Source organism: Paralichthys olivaceus, chromosome 5, assembly GCF_024713975.1.
Source record: "Paralichthys olivaceus isolate ysfri-2021 chromosome 5, ASM2471397v2, whole genome shotgun sequence".
Classification (NCBI taxonomy): domain Eukaryota; kingdom Metazoa; phylum Chordata; class Actinopteri; order Pleuronectiformes; family Paralichthyidae; genus Paralichthys; species Paralichthys olivaceus.
This window is the reverse complement of record NC_091097.1, coordinates 21,843,578-21,861,178: the sequence shown is the minus strand read 5'-3', so window position 1 is coordinate 21,861,178 and position 17,601 is coordinate 21,843,578. Positions and strand designations below refer to the sequence as shown.

At 42.1% G+C, this 17,601-nt stretch overlaps 26 non-coding genes and 3 pseudogenes across 26 annotated transcripts; all 29 read left to right on the top strand.

Moving 5' to 3' along the window:
- Window positions 1–119, top strand: LOC138409247 (5S ribosomal RNA). Its single transcript, XR_011242567.1, has one exon. It is a non-coding gene; the product is annotated as a 5S ribosomal RNA (ribosomal RNA).
- A 490-nt stretch (window positions 120–609) lies between these two features.
- LOC138408225 (5S ribosomal RNA) lies at window positions 610–728 on the top strand. The gene has a single exon (XR_011241544.1). It is a non-coding gene; the product is annotated as a 5S ribosomal RNA (ribosomal RNA).
- A 490-nt stretch (window positions 729–1,218) lies between these two features.
- LOC138407876 (5S ribosomal RNA) lies at window positions 1,219–1,337 on the top strand. Its single transcript, XR_011241194.1, has one exon. It is a non-coding gene; the product is annotated as a 5S ribosomal RNA (ribosomal RNA).
- Window positions 1,338–1,827: 490 nt separating this feature from the next.
- LOC138409246 (5S ribosomal RNA) lies at window positions 1,828–1,946 on the top strand. Its single transcript, XR_011242566.1, has one exon. It is a non-coding gene; the product is annotated as a 5S ribosomal RNA (ribosomal RNA).
- A 490-nt stretch (window positions 1,947–2,436) lies between these two features.
- Window positions 2,437–2,555, top strand: LOC138409121 (5S ribosomal RNA). Its single transcript, XR_011242442.1, has one exon. It is a non-coding gene; the product is annotated as a 5S ribosomal RNA (ribosomal RNA).
- Window positions 2,556–3,045: 490 nt separating this feature from the next.
- LOC138408224 (5S ribosomal RNA) lies at window positions 3,046–3,164 on the top strand. The gene has a single exon (XR_011241543.1). It is a non-coding gene; the product is annotated as a 5S ribosomal RNA (ribosomal RNA).
- Window positions 3,165–3,654: 490 nt separating this feature from the next.
- On the top strand, window positions 3,655–3,773 carry LOC138407875 (5S ribosomal RNA). The gene has a single exon (XR_011241193.1). It is a non-coding gene; the product is annotated as a 5S ribosomal RNA (ribosomal RNA).
- Window positions 3,774–4,263: 490 nt separating this feature from the next.
- LOC138409139 (5S ribosomal RNA) lies at window positions 4,264–4,382 on the top strand. Its single transcript, XR_011242459.1, has one exon. It is a non-coding gene; the product is annotated as a 5S ribosomal RNA (ribosomal RNA).
- A 490-nt stretch (window positions 4,383–4,872) lies between these two features.
- LOC138407874 (5S ribosomal RNA) lies at window positions 4,873–4,991 on the top strand. Its single transcript, XR_011241192.1, has one exon. It is a non-coding gene; the product is annotated as a 5S ribosomal RNA (ribosomal RNA).
- Window positions 4,992–5,481: 490 nt separating this feature from the next.
- LOC138408609 (5S ribosomal RNA) lies at window positions 5,482–5,600 on the top strand. The gene has a single exon (XR_011241928.1). It is a non-coding gene; the product is annotated as a 5S ribosomal RNA (ribosomal RNA).
- Window positions 5,601–6,090: 490 nt separating this feature from the next.
- On the top strand, window positions 6,091–6,209 carry LOC138408222 (5S ribosomal RNA). The gene has a single exon (XR_011241541.1). It is a non-coding gene; the product is annotated as a 5S ribosomal RNA (ribosomal RNA).
- A 490-nt stretch (window positions 6,210–6,699) lies between these two features.
- On the top strand, window positions 6,700–6,818 carry LOC138409027 (5S ribosomal RNA). Its single transcript, XR_011242348.1, has one exon. It is a non-coding gene; the product is annotated as a 5S ribosomal RNA (ribosomal RNA).
- Window positions 6,819–7,308: 490 nt separating this feature from the next.
- On the top strand, window positions 7,309–7,427 carry LOC138407873 (5S ribosomal RNA). Its single transcript, XR_011241191.1, has one exon. It is a non-coding gene; the product is annotated as a 5S ribosomal RNA (ribosomal RNA).
- A 490-nt stretch (window positions 7,428–7,917) lies between these two features.
- On the top strand, window positions 7,918–8,036 carry LOC138409026 (5S ribosomal RNA). The gene has a single exon (XR_011242347.1). It is a non-coding gene; the product is annotated as a 5S ribosomal RNA (ribosomal RNA).
- A 490-nt stretch (window positions 8,037–8,526) lies between these two features.
- Window positions 8,527–8,645, top strand: LOC138409225 (5S ribosomal RNA). The gene has a single exon (XR_011242545.1). It is a non-coding gene; the product is annotated as a 5S ribosomal RNA (ribosomal RNA).
- A 490-nt stretch (window positions 8,646–9,135) lies between these two features.
- On the top strand, window positions 9,136–9,254 carry LOC138410322 (5S ribosomal RNA). The gene has a single exon (XR_011243120.1). It is a non-coding gene; the product is annotated as a 5S ribosomal RNA (ribosomal RNA).
- Window positions 9,255–9,744: 490 nt separating this feature from the next.
- LOC138409073 (5S ribosomal RNA) lies at window positions 9,745–9,863 on the top strand. The gene has a single exon (XR_011242394.1). It is a non-coding gene; the product is annotated as a 5S ribosomal RNA (ribosomal RNA).
- A 490-nt stretch (window positions 9,864–10,353) lies between these two features.
- Window positions 10,354–10,472, top strand: LOC138408221 (5S ribosomal RNA). The gene has a single exon (XR_011241540.1). It is a non-coding gene; the product is annotated as a 5S ribosomal RNA (ribosomal RNA).
- Window positions 10,473–10,962: 490 nt separating this feature from the next.
- LOC138409024 (5S ribosomal RNA) lies at window positions 10,963–11,081 on the top strand. Its single transcript, XR_011242345.1, has one exon. It is a non-coding gene; the product is annotated as a 5S ribosomal RNA (ribosomal RNA).
- A 490-nt stretch (window positions 11,082–11,571) lies between these two features.
- LOC138410321 (5S ribosomal RNA) lies at window positions 11,572–11,690 on the top strand. The gene has a single exon (XR_011243119.1). It is a non-coding gene; the product is annotated as a 5S ribosomal RNA (ribosomal RNA).
- Window positions 11,691–12,180: 490 nt separating this feature from the next.
- On the top strand, window positions 12,181–12,299 carry LOC138409023 (5S ribosomal RNA). The gene has a single exon (XR_011242344.1). It is a non-coding gene; the product is annotated as a 5S ribosomal RNA (ribosomal RNA).
- A 490-nt stretch (window positions 12,300–12,789) lies between these two features.
- LOC138409224 (5S ribosomal RNA) lies at window positions 12,790–12,908 on the top strand. Its single transcript, XR_011242544.1, has one exon. It is a non-coding gene; the product is annotated as a 5S ribosomal RNA (ribosomal RNA).
- Window positions 12,909–13,398: 490 nt separating this feature from the next.
- LOC138410320 (5S ribosomal RNA) lies at window positions 13,399–13,517 on the top strand. The gene has a single exon (XR_011243118.1). It is a non-coding gene; the product is annotated as a 5S ribosomal RNA (ribosomal RNA).
- A 490-nt stretch (window positions 13,518–14,007) lies between these two features.
- On the top strand, window positions 14,008–14,126 carry LOC138410319 (5S ribosomal RNA). Its single transcript, XR_011243117.1, has one exon. It is a non-coding gene; the product is annotated as a 5S ribosomal RNA (ribosomal RNA).
- Window positions 14,127–14,616: 490 nt separating this feature from the next.
- LOC138409514 (5S ribosomal RNA) lies at window positions 14,617–14,725 on the top strand (annotated as a pseudogene).
- Window positions 14,726–15,215: 490 nt separating this feature from the next.
- LOC138410318 (5S ribosomal RNA) lies at window positions 15,216–15,334 on the top strand. Its single transcript, XR_011243116.1, has one exon. It is a non-coding gene; the product is annotated as a 5S ribosomal RNA (ribosomal RNA).
- Window positions 15,335–15,824: 490 nt separating this feature from the next.
- Window positions 15,825–15,933, top strand: LOC138409513 (5S ribosomal RNA; annotated as a pseudogene).
- Window positions 15,934–16,423: 490 nt separating this feature from the next.
- On the top strand, window positions 16,424–16,542 carry LOC138410316 (5S ribosomal RNA). Its single transcript, XR_011243114.1, has one exon. It is a non-coding gene; the product is annotated as a 5S ribosomal RNA (ribosomal RNA).
- A 490-nt stretch (window positions 16,543–17,032) lies between these two features.
- On the top strand, window positions 17,033–17,141 carry LOC138409512 (5S ribosomal RNA; annotated as a pseudogene).
- Window positions 17,142–17,601: the final 460 nt, after the last annotated feature.

The following is a 17,601-nucleotide window of genomic DNA, read 5'->3' as shown; positions in this document are numbered from 1 at the left end:
GCTTACGGCCATACCACCCTGAACACGCCCGATCTCGTCTCATCTCGGAAGCTAAGCAGGGTGGGGCCTGGTTAGTACTTGAATGGGAGACCGCCTGGGAATACCAGGTGCTGTAAGCTTTTTAGACTTTTCTTTGCAGAGGGCGCTGTTGCTGCTGCTTCAGAGGAGACACCTCTTGGAAAGAGCAGGAAAGACTGTTCATCAAAGGAAAAAAGAATATGGAACCCTCACATCATCACTGAAAGGTGAAAGTGAGCATTCATCAGATTTGTTTCTAATCAAAACACTACTTTATTCATGTTTTATTAACATATCATTTTCAAATTGTCTTATTTGGAGAGAGCGATGAAAGAGCAGGGAGTTTACTATGCATCAGGGAAACAACTGGATATGAAACACTGACAATATTGCTGAAGGTCATTTTTGAAAATTGTAATGATTTTTTTCTTGCAACGATATGACAAAATTGCACCTTGAGATTGATTTTGGAACAATTGACCCTCCCGCCCACCCACACCTCAAGATGCTATGGTTGCAAAGCAACAGAAGAACCATTGATGATGGTGATGATTCACATGTATAAAGGAGGTATTGTGGGTGGAGTTAATTGCTTACGGCCATACCACCCTGAACACGCCCGATCTCGTCTGATCTCGGAAGCTAAGCAGGGTCGGGCCTGGTTAGTACTTGAATGGGAGACCGCCTGGGAATACCAGGTGCTGTAAGCTTTTTAGACTTTTCTTTGCAGAGGGCGCTGTTGCTGCTGCTTCAGAGGAAACACCTCTTGGAAAGAGCAGGAAAGACTGTTCATCAAAGGAAAAAAGAATATGGAACCCTCACATCATCACTGAAAGGTGAAAGTGAGCATTCATCAGATTTGTTTCTAATCAAAACACTACTTTATTCATGTTTTATTAACATATCATTTTCAAATTGTCTTATTTGGAGAGAGCGATGAAAGAGCAGGGAGTTTCCTCTGCATCAGGGAAACAACTGGATATGAAACACTGACAATATTGCTGAAGGTCATTTTTGAAAATTGTAATGATTTTTTTCTTGCAACGATATGACAAAATTGCACCTTGAGATTGATTTTGGAACAATTGACCCTCCCGCCCACCCACACCTCAAGATGCTATGGTTGCAAAGCAACAGAAGAACCATTGATGATGGTGATGATTCACATGTATAAAGGAGGTATTGTGGGTGGAGTTAATCGCTTACGGCCATACCACCCTGAACACGCCCGATCTCGTCCGATCTCGGAAGCTAAGCAGGGTCGGGCCTGGTTAGTACTTGAATGGGAGACCGCCTGGGAATACCAGGTGCTGTAAGCTTTTTAGACTTTTCTTTGCAGAGGGCGCTGTTGCTGCTGCTTCAGAGGAGACACCTCTTGGAAAGAGCAGGAAAGACTGTTCATCAAAGGAAAAAAGAATATGGAACCCTCACATCATCACTGAAAGGTGAAAGTGAGCATTCATCAGATTTGTTTCTAATCAAAACACTAATTTATTCATGTTTTATTAACATATCATTTTCAAATTGTCTTATTTGGAGAGAGCGATGAAAGAGCAGGGAGTTTCCTCTGCATCAGGGAAACAACTGGATATGAAACACTGACAATATTGCTGAAGGTCATTTTTGAAAATTGTAATGATTTTTTTCTTGCAACGATATGACAAAATTGCACCTTGAGATTGATTTTGGAACAATTGACCCTCCCGCCCACCCACACATCAAGATGCTATGGTTGCAAAGCAACAGAAGAACCATTGATGATGGTGATGATTCACATGTATAAAGGAGGTATTGTGGGTGGAGTTAATCGCTTACGGCCATACCACCCTGAACACGCCCGATCTCGTCTCATCTCGGAAGCTAAGCAGGGTGGGGCCTGGTTAGTACTTGAATGGGAGACCGCCTGGGAATACCAGGTGCTGTAAGCTTTTTAGACTTTTCTTTGCAGAGGGCGCTGTTGCTGCTGCTTCAGAGGAGACACCTCTTGGAAAGAGCAGGAAAGACTGTTCATCAAAGGAAAAAAGAATATGGAACCCTCACATCATCACTGAAAGGTGAAAGTGAGCATTCATCAGATTTGTTTCTAATCAAAACACTACTTTATTCATGTTTTATTAACATATCATTTTCAAATTGTCTTATTTGGAGAGAGCGATGAAAGAGCAGGGAGTTTACTATGCATCAGGGAAACAACTGGATATGAAACACTGACAATATTGCTGAAGGTCATTTTTGAAAATTGTAATGATTTTTTTCTTGCAACGATATGACAAAATTGCACCTTGAGATTGATTTTGGAACAATTGACCCTCCCGCCCACCCACACCTCAAGATGCTATGGTTGCAAAGCAACAGAAGAACCATTGATGATGGTGATGATTCACATGTATAAAGGAGGTATTGTGGGTGGAGTTAATCGCTTACGGCCATACCACCCTGAACACGCCCGATCTCGTCTGATCTCGGAAGCTAAGCAGGGTCGGGCCTGGTTAGTACTTGAATGCGAGACCGCCTGGGAATACCAGGTGCTGTAAGCTTTTTAGACTTTTCTTTGCAGAGGGCGCTGTTGCTGCTGCTTCAGAGGAGACACCTCTTGGAAAGAGCAGGAAAGACTGTTCATCAAAGGAAAAAAGAATATGGAACCCTCACATCATCACTGAAAGGTGAAAGTGAGCATTCATCAGATTTGTTTCTAATCAAAACACTACTTTATTCATGTTTTATTAACATATCATTTTCAAATTGTCTTATTTGGAGAGAGCGATGAAAGAGCAGGGAGTTTCCTCTGCATCAGGGAAACAACTGGATATGAAACACTGACAATATTGCTGAAGGTCATTTTTGAAAATTGTAATGATTTTTTTCTTGCAACGATATGACAAAATTGCACCTTGAGATTGATTTTGGAACAATTGACCCTCCCGCCCACCCACACCTCAAGATGCTATGGTTGCAAAGCAACAGAAGAACCATTGATGATGGTGATGATTCACATGTATAAAGGAGGTATTGTGGGTGGAGTTAATCGCTTACGGCCATACCACCCTGAACACGCCCGATCTCGTCTGATCTCGGAAGCTAAGCAGGGTCGGGCCTGGTTAGTACTTGAATGGGAGACCGCCTGGGAATACCAGGTGCTGTAAGCTTTTTAGACTTTTCTTTGCAGAGGGCGCTGTTGCTGCTGCTTCAGAGGAGACACCTCTTGGAAAGAGCAGGAAAGACTGTTCATCAAAGGAAAAAAGAATATGGAACCCTCACATCATCACTGAAAGGTGAAAGTGAGCATTCATCAGATTTGTTTCTAATCAAAACACTACTTTATTCATGTTTTATTAACATATCATTTTCAAATTGTCTTATTTGGAGAGAGCGATGAAAGAGCAGGGAGTTTACTCTGCATCAGGGAAACAACTGGATATGAAACACTGACAATATTGCTGAAGGTCATTTTTGAAAATTGTAATGATTTTTTTCTTGCAACGATATGACAAAATTGCACCCTGAGATTGATTTTGGAACAATTGACCCTCCCGCCCACCCACACCTCAAGATGCTATGGTTGCAAAGCAACAGAAGAACCATTGATGATGGTGATGATTCACATGTATAAAGGAGGTATTGTGGGTGGAGTTAATCGCTTACGGCCATACCACCCTGAACACGCCCGATCTCGTCCGATCTCGGAAGCTAAGCAGGGTCGGGCCTGGTTAGTACTTGAATGGGAGACCGCCTGGGAATACCAGGTGCTGTAAGCTTTTTAGACTTTTCTTTGCAGAGGGCGCTGTTGCTGCTGCTTCAGAGGAGACACCTCTTGGAAAGAGCAGGAAAGACTGTTCATCAAAGGAAAAAAGAATATGGAACCCTCACATCATCACTGAAAGGTGAAAGTGAGCATTCATCAGATTTGTTTCTAATCAAAACACTACTTTATTCATGTTTTATTAACATATCATTTTCAAATTGTCTTATTTGGAGAGAGCGATGAAAGAGCAGGGAGTTTCCTCTGCATCAGGGAAACAACTGGATATGAAACACTGACAATATTGCTGAAGGTCATTTTTGAAAATTGTAATGATTTTTTTCTTGCAATGATATGACAAAATTGCACCTTGAGATTGATTTTGGAACAATTGACCCTCCCGCCCACCCACACCTCAAGATGCTATGGTTGCAAAGCAACAGAAGAACCATTGATGATGGTGATGATTCACATGTATAAAGGAGGTATTGTGGGTGGAGTTAATCGCTTACGGCCATACCACCCTGAACACGCCCGATATCGTCCAATCTCGGAAGCTAAGCAGGGTCGGGCCTGGTTAGTACTTGAATGGGAGACCGCCTGGGAATACCAGGTGCTGTAAGCTTTTTAGACTTTTCTTTGCAGAGGGCGCTGTTGCTGCTGCTTCAGAGGAGACACCTCTTGGAAAGAGCAGGAAAGACTGTTCATCAAAGGAAAAAAGAATATGGAACCCTCACATCATCACTGAAAGGTGAAAGTGAGCATTCATCAGATTTGTTTCTAATCAAAACAATACTTTATTCATGTTTTATTGACATATCATTTTCAAATTGTCTTATTTGGAGAGAGCAATGAGAGAGCAGGGAGTTTACTCTGCATCAGGGAAACAACTGGATATGAAACACTGACAATATTGCTGAAGGTCATTTTTGAAAATTGTAATGATTTTTTTCTTGCAACGATATGACAAAATTGCACCTTGAGATTGATTTTGGAACAATTGACCCTCCCGCCCACCCACACCTCAAGATGCTATGGTTGCAAAGCAACAGAAGAACCATTGATGATGGTGATGATTCACATGTATAAAGGAGGTATTGTGGGTGGAGTTAATCGCTTACGGCCATACCACCCTGAACACGCCCGATCTCGTCCGATCTCGGAAGCTAAGCAGGGTCGGGCCTGGTTAGTACTTGAATGGGAGACCGCCTGGGAATACCAGGTGCTGTAAGCTTTTTAGACTTTTCTTTGCAGAGGGCGCTGTTGCTGCTGCTTCAGAGGAGACACCTCTTGGAAAGAGCAGGAAAGACTGTTCATCAAAGGAAAAAAGAATATGGAACCCTCACATCATCACTGAAAGGTGAAAGTGAGCATTCATCAGATTTGTTTCTAATCAAAACACTACTTTATTCATGTTTTATTAACATATCATTTTCAAATTGTCTTATTTGGAGAGAGCGATGAAAGAGCAGGGAGTTTACTCTGCATCAAGGAAACAACTGGATATGAAACACTGACGATATTGCTGAAGGTCATTTTTGAAAATTGTAATGATTTTTTTCTTGCAACGATATGACAAAATTGCACCTTGAGATTGATTTTGGAGCAATTGACCCTCCCGCCCACCCACACTTCAAGATGCTATGGTTGCAAAGCAACAGAAGAACCATTGATGATGGTGATGATTCACATGTATAAAGGAGGTATTGTGGGTGGAGTTAATCGCTTACGGCCATACCACCCTGAGCACGCCCGATCTCGTCTGATCTCGGAAGCTAAGCAGGGTCGGGCCTGGTTAGTACTTGAATGGGAGACCGCCTGGGAATACCAGGTGCTGTAAGCTTTTTAGACTTTTCTTTGCAGAGGGCGCTGTTGCTGCTGCTTCAGAGGAGACACCTCTTGGAAAGAGCAGGAAAGACTGTTCATCAAAGGAAAAAAGAATATGGAACCCTCACATCATCACTGAAAGGTGAAAGTGAGCATTCATCAGATTTGTTTCTAATCAAAACACTACTTTATTCATGTTTTATTAACATATCATTTTCAAATTGTCTTATTTGGAGAGAGCGATGAAAGAGCACGGAGTTTCCTCTGCATCAGGGAAACAACTGGATATGAAACACTGACAATATTGCTGAAGGTCATTTTTGAAAATTGTAATGATTTTTTTCTTGCAATGATATGACAAAATTGCACCTTGAGATTGATTTTGGAACAATTGACCCTCCCGCCCACCCACACCTCAAGATGCTATGGTTGCAAAGCAACAGAAGAACCATTGATGATGGTGATGATTCACATGTATAAAGGAGGTATTGTGGGTGGAGTTAATCGCTTACGGCCATACCACCCTGAACACGCCCGATCTCGTCTGATCTCGGAAGCTAAGCAGGGTCGGGCCTGGTTAGTACTTGAATGGGAGACCGCCTGGGAATACCAGGTGCTGTAAGCTTTTTAGACTTTTCTTTGCAGAGGGCGCTGTTGCTGCTGCTTCAGAGGAGACACCTCTTGGAAAGAGCAGGAAAGACTGTTCATCAAAGGAAAAAAGAATATGGAACCCTCACATCATCACTGAAAGGTGAAAGTGAGCATTCATCAGATTTGTTTCTAATCAAAACACTACTTTATTCATGTTTTATTAACATATCATTTTCAAATTGTCTTATTTGGAGAGAGCGATGAAAGAGCACGGAGTTTCCTCTGCATCAGGGAAACAACTGGATATGAAACACTGACAATATTGCTGAAGGTCATTTTTGAAAATTGTAATGATTTTTTTCTTGCAATGATATGACAAAATTGCACCTTGAGATTGATTTTGGAACAATTGACCCTCCCGCCCACCCACACCTCAAGATGCTATGGTTGCAAAGCAACAGAAGAACCATTGATGATGGTGATGATTCACATGTATAAAGGAGGTATTGTGGGTGGAGTTAATCGCTTACGGCCATACCACCCTGAACACGCCCGATCTCGTCCAATCTCGGAAGCTAAGCAGGGTGGGGCCTGGTTAGTACTTGAATGGGAGACCGCCTGGGAATACCAGGTGCTGTAAGCTTTTTAGACTTTTCTTTGCAGAGGGCGCTGTTGCTGCTGCTTCAGAGGAGACACCTCTTGGAAAGAGCAGGAAAGACTGTTCATCAAAGGAAAAAAGAATATGGAACCCTCACATCATCACTGAAAGGTGAAAGTGAGCATTCATCAGATTTGTTTCTAATCAAAACAATACTTTATTCATGTTTTATTGACATATCATTTTCAAATTGTCTTATTTGGAGAGAGCAATGAGAGAGCAGGGAGTTTACTCTGCATCAGGGAAACAACTGGATATGAAACACTGACAATATTGCTGAAGGTCATTTTTGAAAATTGTAATGATTTTTTTCTTGCAACGATATGACAAAATTGCACCTTGAGATTGATTTTGGAACAATTGACCCTCCCGCCCACCCACACCTCAAGATGCTATGGTTGCAAAGCAACAGAAGAACCATTGATGATGGTGATGATTCACATGTATAAAGGAGGTATTGTGGGTGGAGTTAATCGCTTACGGCCATACCACCCTGAACACGCCCGATCTCGTCCGATCTCGGAAGCTAAGCAGGGTCGGGCCTGGTTAGTACTTGAATGGGAGACCGCCTGGGAATACCAGGTGCTGTAAGCTTTTTAGACTTTTCTTTGCAGAGGGCGCTGTTGCTGCTGCTTCAGAGGAGACACCTCTTGGAAAGAGCAGGAAAGACTGTTCATCAAAGGAAAAAAGAATATGGAACCCTCACATCATCACTGAAAGGTGAAAGTGAGCATTCATCAGATTTGTTTCTAATCAAAACACTACTTTATTCATGTTTTATTAACATATCATTTTCAAATTGTCTTATTTGGAGAGAGCGATGAAAGAGCAGGGAGTTTCCTCTGCATCAGGGAAACAACTGGATATGAAACACTGACAATATTGCTGAAGGTCATTTTTGAAAATTGTAATGATTTTTTTCTTGCAACGATATGACAAAATTGCACCTTGAGATTGATTTTGGAACAATTGACCCTCCCGCCCACCCACACCTCAAGATGCTATGGTTGCAAAGCAACAGAAGAACCATTGATGATGGTGATGATTCACATGTATAAAGGAGGTATTGTGGGTGGAGTTAATCGCTTACGGCCATACCACCCTGAACACGCCCGATCTCGTCCAATCTCGGAAGCTAAGCAGGGTGGGGCCTGGTTAGTACTTGAATGGGAGACCGCCTGGGAATACCAGGTGCTGTAAGCTTTTTAGACTTTTCTTTGCAGAGGGCGCTGTTGCTGCTGCTTCAGAGGAGACACCTCTTGGAAAGAGCAGGAAAGACTGTTCATCAAAGGAAAAAAGAATATGGAACCCTCACATCATCACTGAAAGGTGAAAGTGAGCATTCATCAGATTTGTTTCTAATCAAAACAATACTTTATTCATGTTTTATTGACATATCATTTTCAAATTGTCTTATTTGGAGAGAGCAATGAGAGAGCAGGGAGTTTACTCTGCATCAGGGAAACAACTGGATATGAAACACTGACAATATTGCTGAAGGTCATTTTTGAAAATTGTAATGATTTTTTTCTTGCAACGATATGACAAAATTGCACCTTGAGATTGATTTTGGAACAATTGACCCTCCCGCCCACCCACACCTCAAGATGCTATGGTTGCAAAGCAACAGAAGAACCATTGATGATGGTGATGATTCACATGTATAAAGGAGGTATTGTGGGTGGAGTTAATCGCTTACGGCCATACCACCCTGAACACGCCCGATCTGGTCCGATCTCGGAAGCTAAGCAGGGTCGGGCCTGGTTAGTACTTGAATGGGAGACCGCCTGGGAATACCAGGTTCTGTAAGCTTTTTAGACTTTTCTTTGCAGAGGGCGCTGTTGCTGGTGCTTCAGAGGAGACACCTCTTGGAAAGAGCAGGAAAGACTGTTCATCAAAGGAAAAAAGAATATGGAACCCTCACATCATCACTGAAAGGTGAAAGTGAGCATTCATCAGATTTGTTTCTAATCAAAACACTACTTTATTCATGTTTTATTAACATATCATTTTCAAATTGTCTTATTTGGAGAGAGCGATGAAAGAGCAGGGAGTTTACTCTGCATCAGGGAAACAACTGGATATGAAACACTGACAATATTGCTGAAGGTCATTTTTGAAAATTGTAATGATTTTTTTCTTGCAACGATATGCCAAAATTGCACCTTGAGATTGATTTTGGAACAATTGACCCTCCCGCCCACCCACACCTCAAGATGCTATGGTTGCAAAGCAACAGAAGAACCATTGATGATGGTGATGATTCACATGTATAAAGGAGGTATTGTGGGTGGAGTTAATCGCTTACGGCCATACCACCCTGAACACGCCCGATCTCGTCCGATCTCGGAAGCTAAGCAGGGTCGGGCCTGGTTAGTACTTGAATGGGAGACCGCCTGGGAATACCAGGTGCTGTAAGCTTTTTAGACTTTTCTTTGCAGAGGGCGCTGTTGCTGCTGCTTCAGAGGAGACACCTCTTGGAAAGAGCAGGAAAGACTGTTCATCAAAGGAAAAAAGAATATGGAACCCTCACATCATCACTGAAAGGTGAAAGTGAGCATTCATCAGATTTGTTTCTAATCAAAACACTACTTTATTCATGTTTTATTAACATATCATTTTCAAATTGTCTTATTTGGAGAGAGCGATGAAAGAGCAGGGAGTTTACTCTGCATCAGGGAAACAACTGGATATGAAACACTGACAATATTGCTGAAGGTCATTTTTGAAAATTGTAATGATTTTTTTCTTGCAACGATATGCCAAAATTGCACCTTGAGATTGATTTTGGAACAATTGACCCTCCCGCCCACCCACACCTCAAGATGCTATGGTTGCAAAGCAACAGAAGAACCATTGATGATGGTGATGATTCACATGTATAAAGGAGGTATTGTGGGTGGAGTTAATCGCTTACGGCCATACCACCCTGAACACGCCTGATCTTGTCCGATCTCGGAAGCTAAGCAGGGTCGGGCCTGGTTAGTACTTGAATGGGAGACCGCCTGGGAATACCAGGTGCTGTAAGCTTTTTAGACTTTTCTTTGCAGAGGGCGCTGTTGCTGCTGCTTCAGAGGAGACACCTCTTGGAAAGAGCAGGAAAGACTGTTCATCAAAGGAAAAAAGAATATGGAACCCTCACATCATCACTGAAAGGTGAAAGTGAGCATTCATCAGATTTGTTTCTAATCAAAACACTACTTTATTCATGTTTTATTAACATATCATTTTCAAATTGTCTTATTTGGAGAGAGCGATGAAAGAGCAGGGAGTTTACTCTGCATCAGGGAAACAACTGGATATGAAACACTGACAATATTGCTGAAGGTCATTTTTGAAAATTGTAATGATTTTTTTCTTGCAACGATATGCCAAAATTGCACCTTGAGATTGATTTTGGAACAATTGACCCTCCCGCCCACCCACACCTCAAGATGCTATGGTTGCAAAGCAACAGAAGAACCATTGATGATGGTGATGATTCACATGTATAAAGGAGGTATTGTGGGTGGAGTTAATCGCTTACGGCCATACCACCCTGAACACGCCCGATCTCGTCTGATCTCGGAAGCTAAGCAGGGTCGGGCCTGGTTAGTACTTGAATGGGAGACCGCCTGGGAATACCAGGTGCTGTAAGCTTTTTAGACTTTTCTTTGCAGAGGGCGCTGTTGCTGCTGCTTCAGAGGAGACACCTCTTGGAAAGAGCAGGAAAGACTGTTCATCAAAGGAAAAAAGAATATGGAACCCTCACATCATCACTGAAAGGTGAAAGTGAGCATTCATCAGATTTGTTTCTAATCAAAACACTACTTTATTCATGTTTTATTAACATATCATTTTCAAATTGTCTTATTTGGAGAGAGCGATGAAAGAGCACGGAGTTTCCTCTGCATCAGGGAAACAACTGGATATGAAACACTGACAATATTGCTGAAGGTCATTTTTGAAAATTGTAATGATTTTTTTCTTGCAATGATATGACAAAATTGCACCTTGAGATTGATTTTGGAACAATTGACCCTCCCGCCCACCCACACCTCAAGATGCTATGGTTGCAAAGCAACAGAAGAACCATTGATGATGGTGATGATTCACATGTATAAAGGAGGTATTGTGGGTGGAGTTAATCGCTTACGGCCATACCACCCTGAACACGCCCGATCTCGTCCAATCTCGGAAGCTAAGCAGGGTGGGGCCTGGTTAGTACTTGAATGGGAGACCGCCTGGGAATACCAGGTGCTGTAAGCTTTTTAGACTTTTCTTTGCAGAGGGCGCTGTTGCTGCTGCTTCAGAGGAGACACCTCTTGGAAAGAGCAGGAAAGACTGTTCATCAAAGGAAAAAAGAATATGGAACCCTCACATCATCACTGAAAGGTGAAAGTGAGCATTCATCAGATTTGTTTCTAATCAAAACAATACTTTATTCATGTTTTATTGACATATCATTTTCAAATTGTCTTATTTGGAGAGAGCAATGAGAGAGCAGGGAGTTTACTCTGCATCAGGGAAACAACTGGATATGAAACACTGACAATATTGCTGAAGGTCATTTTTGAAAATTGTAATGATTTTTTTCTTGCAACGATATGACAAAATTGCACCTTGAGATTGATTTTGGAACAATTGACCCTCCCGCCCACCCACACCTCAAGATGCTATGGTTGCAAAGCAACAGAAGAACCATTGATGATGGTGATGATTCACATGTATAAAGGAGGTATTGTGGGTGGAGTTAATCGCTTACGGCCATACCACCCTGAACACGCCCGATCTCGTCCGATCTCGGAAGCTAAGCAGGGTCGGGCCTGGTTAGTACTTGAATGGGAGACCGCCTGGGAATACCAGGTGCTGTAAGCTTTTTAGACTTTTCTTTGCAGAGGGCGCTGTTGCTGCTGCTTCAGAGGAGACACCTCTTGGAAAGAGCAGGAAAGACTGTTCATCAAAGGAAAAAAGAATATGGAACCCTCACATCATCACTGAAAGGTGAAAGTGAGCATTCATCAGATTTGTTTCTAATCAAAACACTACTTTATTCATGTTTTATTAACATATCATTTTCAAATTGTCTTATTTGGAGAGAGCGATGAAAGAGCAGGGAGTTTCCTCTGCATCAGGGAAACAACTGGATATGAAACACTGACAATATTGCTGAAGGTCATTTTTGAAAATTGTAATGATTTTTTTCTTGCAACGATATGACAAAATTGCACCTTGAGATTGATTTTGGAACAATTGACCCTCCCGCCCACCCACACCTCAAGATGCTATGGTTGCAAAGCAACAGAAGAACCATTGATGATGGTGATGATTCACATGTATAAAGGAGGTATTGTGGGTGGAGTTAATCGCTTACGGCCATACCACCCTGAACACGCCCGATCTCGTCCAATCTCGGAAGCTAAGCAGGGTGGGGCCTGGTTAGTACTTGAATGGGAGACCGCCTGGGAATACCAGGTGCTGTAAGCTTTTTAGACTTTTCTTTGCAGAGGGCGCTGTTGCTGCTGCTTCAGAGGAGACACCTCTTGGAAAGAGCAGGAAAGACTGTTCATCAAAGGAAAAAAGAATATGGAACCCTCACATCATCACTGAAAGGTGAAAGTGAGCATTCATCAGATTTGTTTCTAATCAAAACAATACTTTATTCATGTTTTATTGACATATCATTTTCAAATTGTCTTATTTGGAGAGAGCAATGAGAGAGCAGGGAGTTTACTCTGCATCAGGGAAACAACTGGATATGAAACACTGACAATATTGCTGAAGGTCATTTTTGAAAATTGTAATGATTTTTTTCTTGCAACGATATGACAAAATTGCACCTTGAGATTGATTTTGGAACAATTGACCCTCCCGCCCACCCACACCTCAAGATGCTATGGTTGCAAAGCAACAGAAGAACCATTGATGATGGTGATGATTCACATGTATAAAGGAGGTATTGTGGGTGGAGTTAATCGCTTACGGCCATACCACCCTGAACACGCCCGATCTGGTCCGATCTCGGAAGCTAAGCAGGGTCGGGCCTGGTTAGTACTTGAATGGGAGACCGCCTGGGAATACCAGGTTCTGTAAGCTTTTTAGACTTTTCTTTGCAGAGGGCGCTGTTGCTGGTGCTTCAGAGGAGACACCTCTTGGAAAGAGCAGGAAAGACTGTTCATCAAAGGAAAAAAGAATATGGAACCCTCACATCATCACTGAAAGGTGAAAGTGAGCATTCATCAGATTTGTTTCTAATCAAAACACTACTTTATTCATGTTTTATTAACATATCATTTTCAAATTGTCTTATTTGGAGAGAGCGATGAAAGAGCAGGGAGTTTACTCTGCATCAGGGAAACAACTGGATATGAAACACTGACAATATTGCTGAAGGTCATTTTTGAAAATTGTAATGATTTTTTTCTTGCAACGATATGCCAAAATTGCACCTTGAGATTGATTTTGGAACAATTGACCCTCCCGCCCACCCACACCTCAAGATGCTATGGTTGCAAAGCAACAGAAGAACCATTGATGATGGTGATGATTCACATGTATAAAGGAGGTATTGTGGGTGGAGTTAATCGCTTACGGCCATACCACCCTGAACACGCCCGATCTCGTCCGATCTCGGAAGCTAAGCAGGGTCGGGCCTGGTTAGTACTTGAATGGGAGACCGCCTGGGAATACCAGGTGCTGTAAGCTTTTTAGACTTTTCTTTGCAGAGGGCGCTGTTGCTGCTGCTTCAGAGGAGACACCTCTTGGAAAGAGCAGGAAAGACTGTTCATCAAAGGAAAAAAGAATATGGAACCCTCACATCATCACTGAAAGGTGAAAGTGAGCATTCATCAGATTTGTTTCTAATCAAAACACTACTTTATTCATGTTTTATTAACATATCATTTTCAAATTGTCTTATTTGGAGAGAGCGATGAAAGAGCAGGGAGTTTACTCTGCATCAGGGAAACAACTGGATATGAAACACTGACAATATTGCTGAAGGTCATTTTTGAAAATTGTAATGATTTTTTTCTTGCAACGATATGCCAAAATTGCACCTTGAGATTGATTTTGGAACAATTGACCCTCCCGCCCACCCACACCTCAAGATGCTATGGTTGCAAAGCAACAGAAGAACCATTGATGATGGTGATGATTCACATGTATAAAGGAGGTATTGTGGGTGGAGTTAATCGCTTACGGCCATACCACCCTGAACACGCCCGATCTCGTCCGATCTCGGAAGCTAAGCAGGGTCGGGCCTGGTTAGTACTTGAATGGGAGACCGCCTGGGAATACCAGGTGCTGTAAGCTTTTTAGACTTTTCTTTGCAGAGGGCGCTGTTGCTGCTGCTTCAGAGGAGACACCTCTTGGAAAGAGCAGGAAAGACTGTTCATCAAAGGAAAAAAGAATATGGAACCCTCACATCATCACTGAAAGGTGAAAGTGAGCATTCATCAGATTTGTTTCTAATCAAAACACTACTTTATTCATGTTTTATTAACATATCATTTTCAAATTGTCTTATTTGGAGAGAGCGATGAAAGAGCAGGGAGTTTACTCTGCATCAGGGAAACAACTGGATATGAAACACTGACAATATTGCTGAAGGTCATTTTTGAAAATTGTAATGATTTTTTTCTTGCAACGATATGCCAAAATTGCACCTTGAGATTGATTTTGGAACAATTGACCCTCCCGCCCACCCACACCTCAAGATGCTATGGTTGCAAAGCAACAGAAGAACCATTGATGATGGTGATGATTCACATGTATAAAGGAGGTATTGTGGGTGGAGTTAATCGCTTACGGCCATACCACCCTGAACACGCCCGATCTCGGAAGCTAAGCAGGGTCGGGCCTGGTTAGTACTTGAATGGGAGACCGCCTGGGAATACCAGGTGCTGTAAGCTTTTTAGACTTTTCTTTGCAGAGGGCGCTGTTGCTGCTGCTTCAGAGGAGACACCTCTTGGAAAGAGCAGGAAAGACTGTTCATCAAAGGAAAAAAGAATATGGAACCCTCACATCATCACTGAAAGGTGAAAGTGAGCATTCATCAGATTTGTTTCTAATCAAAACACTACTTTATTCATGTTTTATTAACATATCATTTTCAAATTGTCTTATTTGGAGAGAGCGATGAAAGAGCAGGGAGTTTACTCTGCATCAGGGAAACAACTGGATATGAAACACTGACAATATTGCTGAAGGTCATTTTTGAAAATTGTAATGATTTTTTTCTTGCAACGATATGCCAAAATTGCACCTTGAGATTGATTTTGGAACAATTGACCCTCCCGCCCACCCACACCTCAAGATGCTATGGTTGCAAAGCAACAGAAGAACCATTGATGATGGTGATGATTCACATGTATAAAGGAGGTATTGTGGGTGGAGTTAATCGCTTACGGCCATACCACCCTGAACACGCCCGATCTCGTCCGATCTCGGAAGCTAAGCAGGGTCGGGCCTGGTTAGTACTTGAATGGGAGACCGCCTGGGAATACCAGGTGCTGTAAGCTTTTTAGACTTTTCTTTGCAGAGGGCGCTGTTGCTGCTGCTTCAGAGGAGACACCTCTTGGAAAGAGCAGGAAAGACTGTTCATCAAAGGAAAAAAGAATATGGAACCCTCACATCATCACTGAAAGGTGAAAGTGAGCATTCATCAGATTTGTTTCTAATCAAAACACTACTTTATTCATGTTTTATTAACATATCATTTTCAAATTGTCTTATTTGGAGAGAGCGATGAAAGAGCAGGGAGTTTACTCTGCATCAGGGAAACAACTGGATATGAAACACTGACAATATTGCTGAAGGTCATTTTTGAAAATTGTAATGATTTTTTTCTTGCAACGATATGCCAAAATTGCACCTTGAGATTGATTTTGGAACAATTGACCCTCCCGCCCACCCACACCTCAAGATGCTATGGTTGCAAAGCAACAGAAGAACCATTGATGATGGTGATGATTCACATGTATAAAGGAGGTATTGTGGGTGGAGTTAATCGCTTACGGCCATACCACCCTGAACACGCCCGATCTCGGAAGCTAAGCAGGGTCGGGCCTGGTTAGTACTTGAATGGGAGACCGCCTGGGAATACCAGGTGCTGTAAGCTTTTTAGACTTTTCTTTGCAGAGGGCGCTGTTGCTGCTGCTTCAGAGGAGACACCTCTTGGAAAGAGCAGGAAAGACTGTTCATCAAAGGAAAAAAGAATATGGAACCCTCACATCATCACTGAAAGGTGAAAGTGAGCATTCATCAGATTTGTTTCTAATCAAAACACTACTTTATTCATGTTTTATTAACATATCATTTTCAAATTGTCTTATTTGGAGAGAGCGATGAAAGAGCAGGGAGTTTACTCTGCATCAGGGAAACAACTGGATATGAAACACTGACAATATTGCTGAAGGTCATTTTTGAAAATTGTAATGATTTTTTTCTTGCAACGATATGCCAAAATTGCACCTTGAGATTGATTTTGGAACAATTGACCCTCCCGCCCACCCACACCTCAAGATGCTATGGTTGCAAAGCAACAGAAGAACCATTGATGATGGTGATGATTCACATGTATAAAGGAGGTATTGTGGGTGGAGTTAATCGCTTACGGCCATACCACCCTGAACACGCCCGATCTCGTCCGATCTCGGAAGCTAAGCAGGGTCGGGCCTGGTTAGTACTTGAATGGGAGACCGCCTGGGAATACCAGGTGCTGTAAGCTTTTTAGACTTTTCTTTGCAGAGGGCGCTGTTGCTGCTGCTTCAGAGGAGACACCTCTTGGAAAGAGCAGGAAAGACTGTTCATCAAAGGAAAAAAGAATATGGAACCCTCACATCATCACTGAAAGGTGAAAGTGAGCATTCATCAGATTTGTTTCTAATCAAAACACTACTTTATTCATGTTTTATTAACATATCATTTTCAAATTGTCTTATTTGGAGAGAGCGATGAAAGAGCAGGGAGTTTACTCTGCATCAGGGAAACAACTGGATATGAAACACTGACAATATTGCTGAAGGTCATTTTTGAAAATTGTAATGATTTTTTTCTTGCAACGATATGCCAAAATTGCACCTTGAGATTGATTTTGGAACAATTGACCCTCCCGCCCACCCACACCTCAAGATGCTATGGTTGCAAAGCAACAGAAGAACCATTGATGATGGTGATGATTCACATGTATAAAGGAGGTATTGTGGGTGGAGTTAATCGCTTACGGCCATACCACCCTGAACACGCCCGATCTCGGAAGCTAAGCAGGGTCGGGCCTGGTTAGTACTTGAATGGGAGACCGCCTGGGAATACCAGGTGCTGTAAGCTTTTTAGACTTTTCTTTGCAGAGGGCGCTGTTGCTGCTGCTTCAGAGGAGACACCTCTTGGAAAGAGCAGGAAAGACTGTTCATCAAAGGAAAAAAGAATATGGAACCCTCACATCATCACTGAAAGGTGAAAGTGAGCATTCATCAGATTTGTTTCTAATCAAAACACTACTTTATTCATGTTTTATTAACATATCATTTTCAAATTGTCTTATTTGGAGAGAGCGATGAAAGAGCAGGGAGTTTACTCTGCATCAGGGAAACAACTGGATATGAAACACTGACAATATTGCTGAAGGTCATTTTTGAAAATTGTAATGATTTTTTTCTTGCAACGATATGCCAAAATTGCACCTTGAGATTGATTTTGGAACAATTGACCCTCCCGCCCACCCACACCTCAAGATGCTATGGTTGCAAAGCAACAGAAGAACCATTGATGATGGTGATGATTCACATGT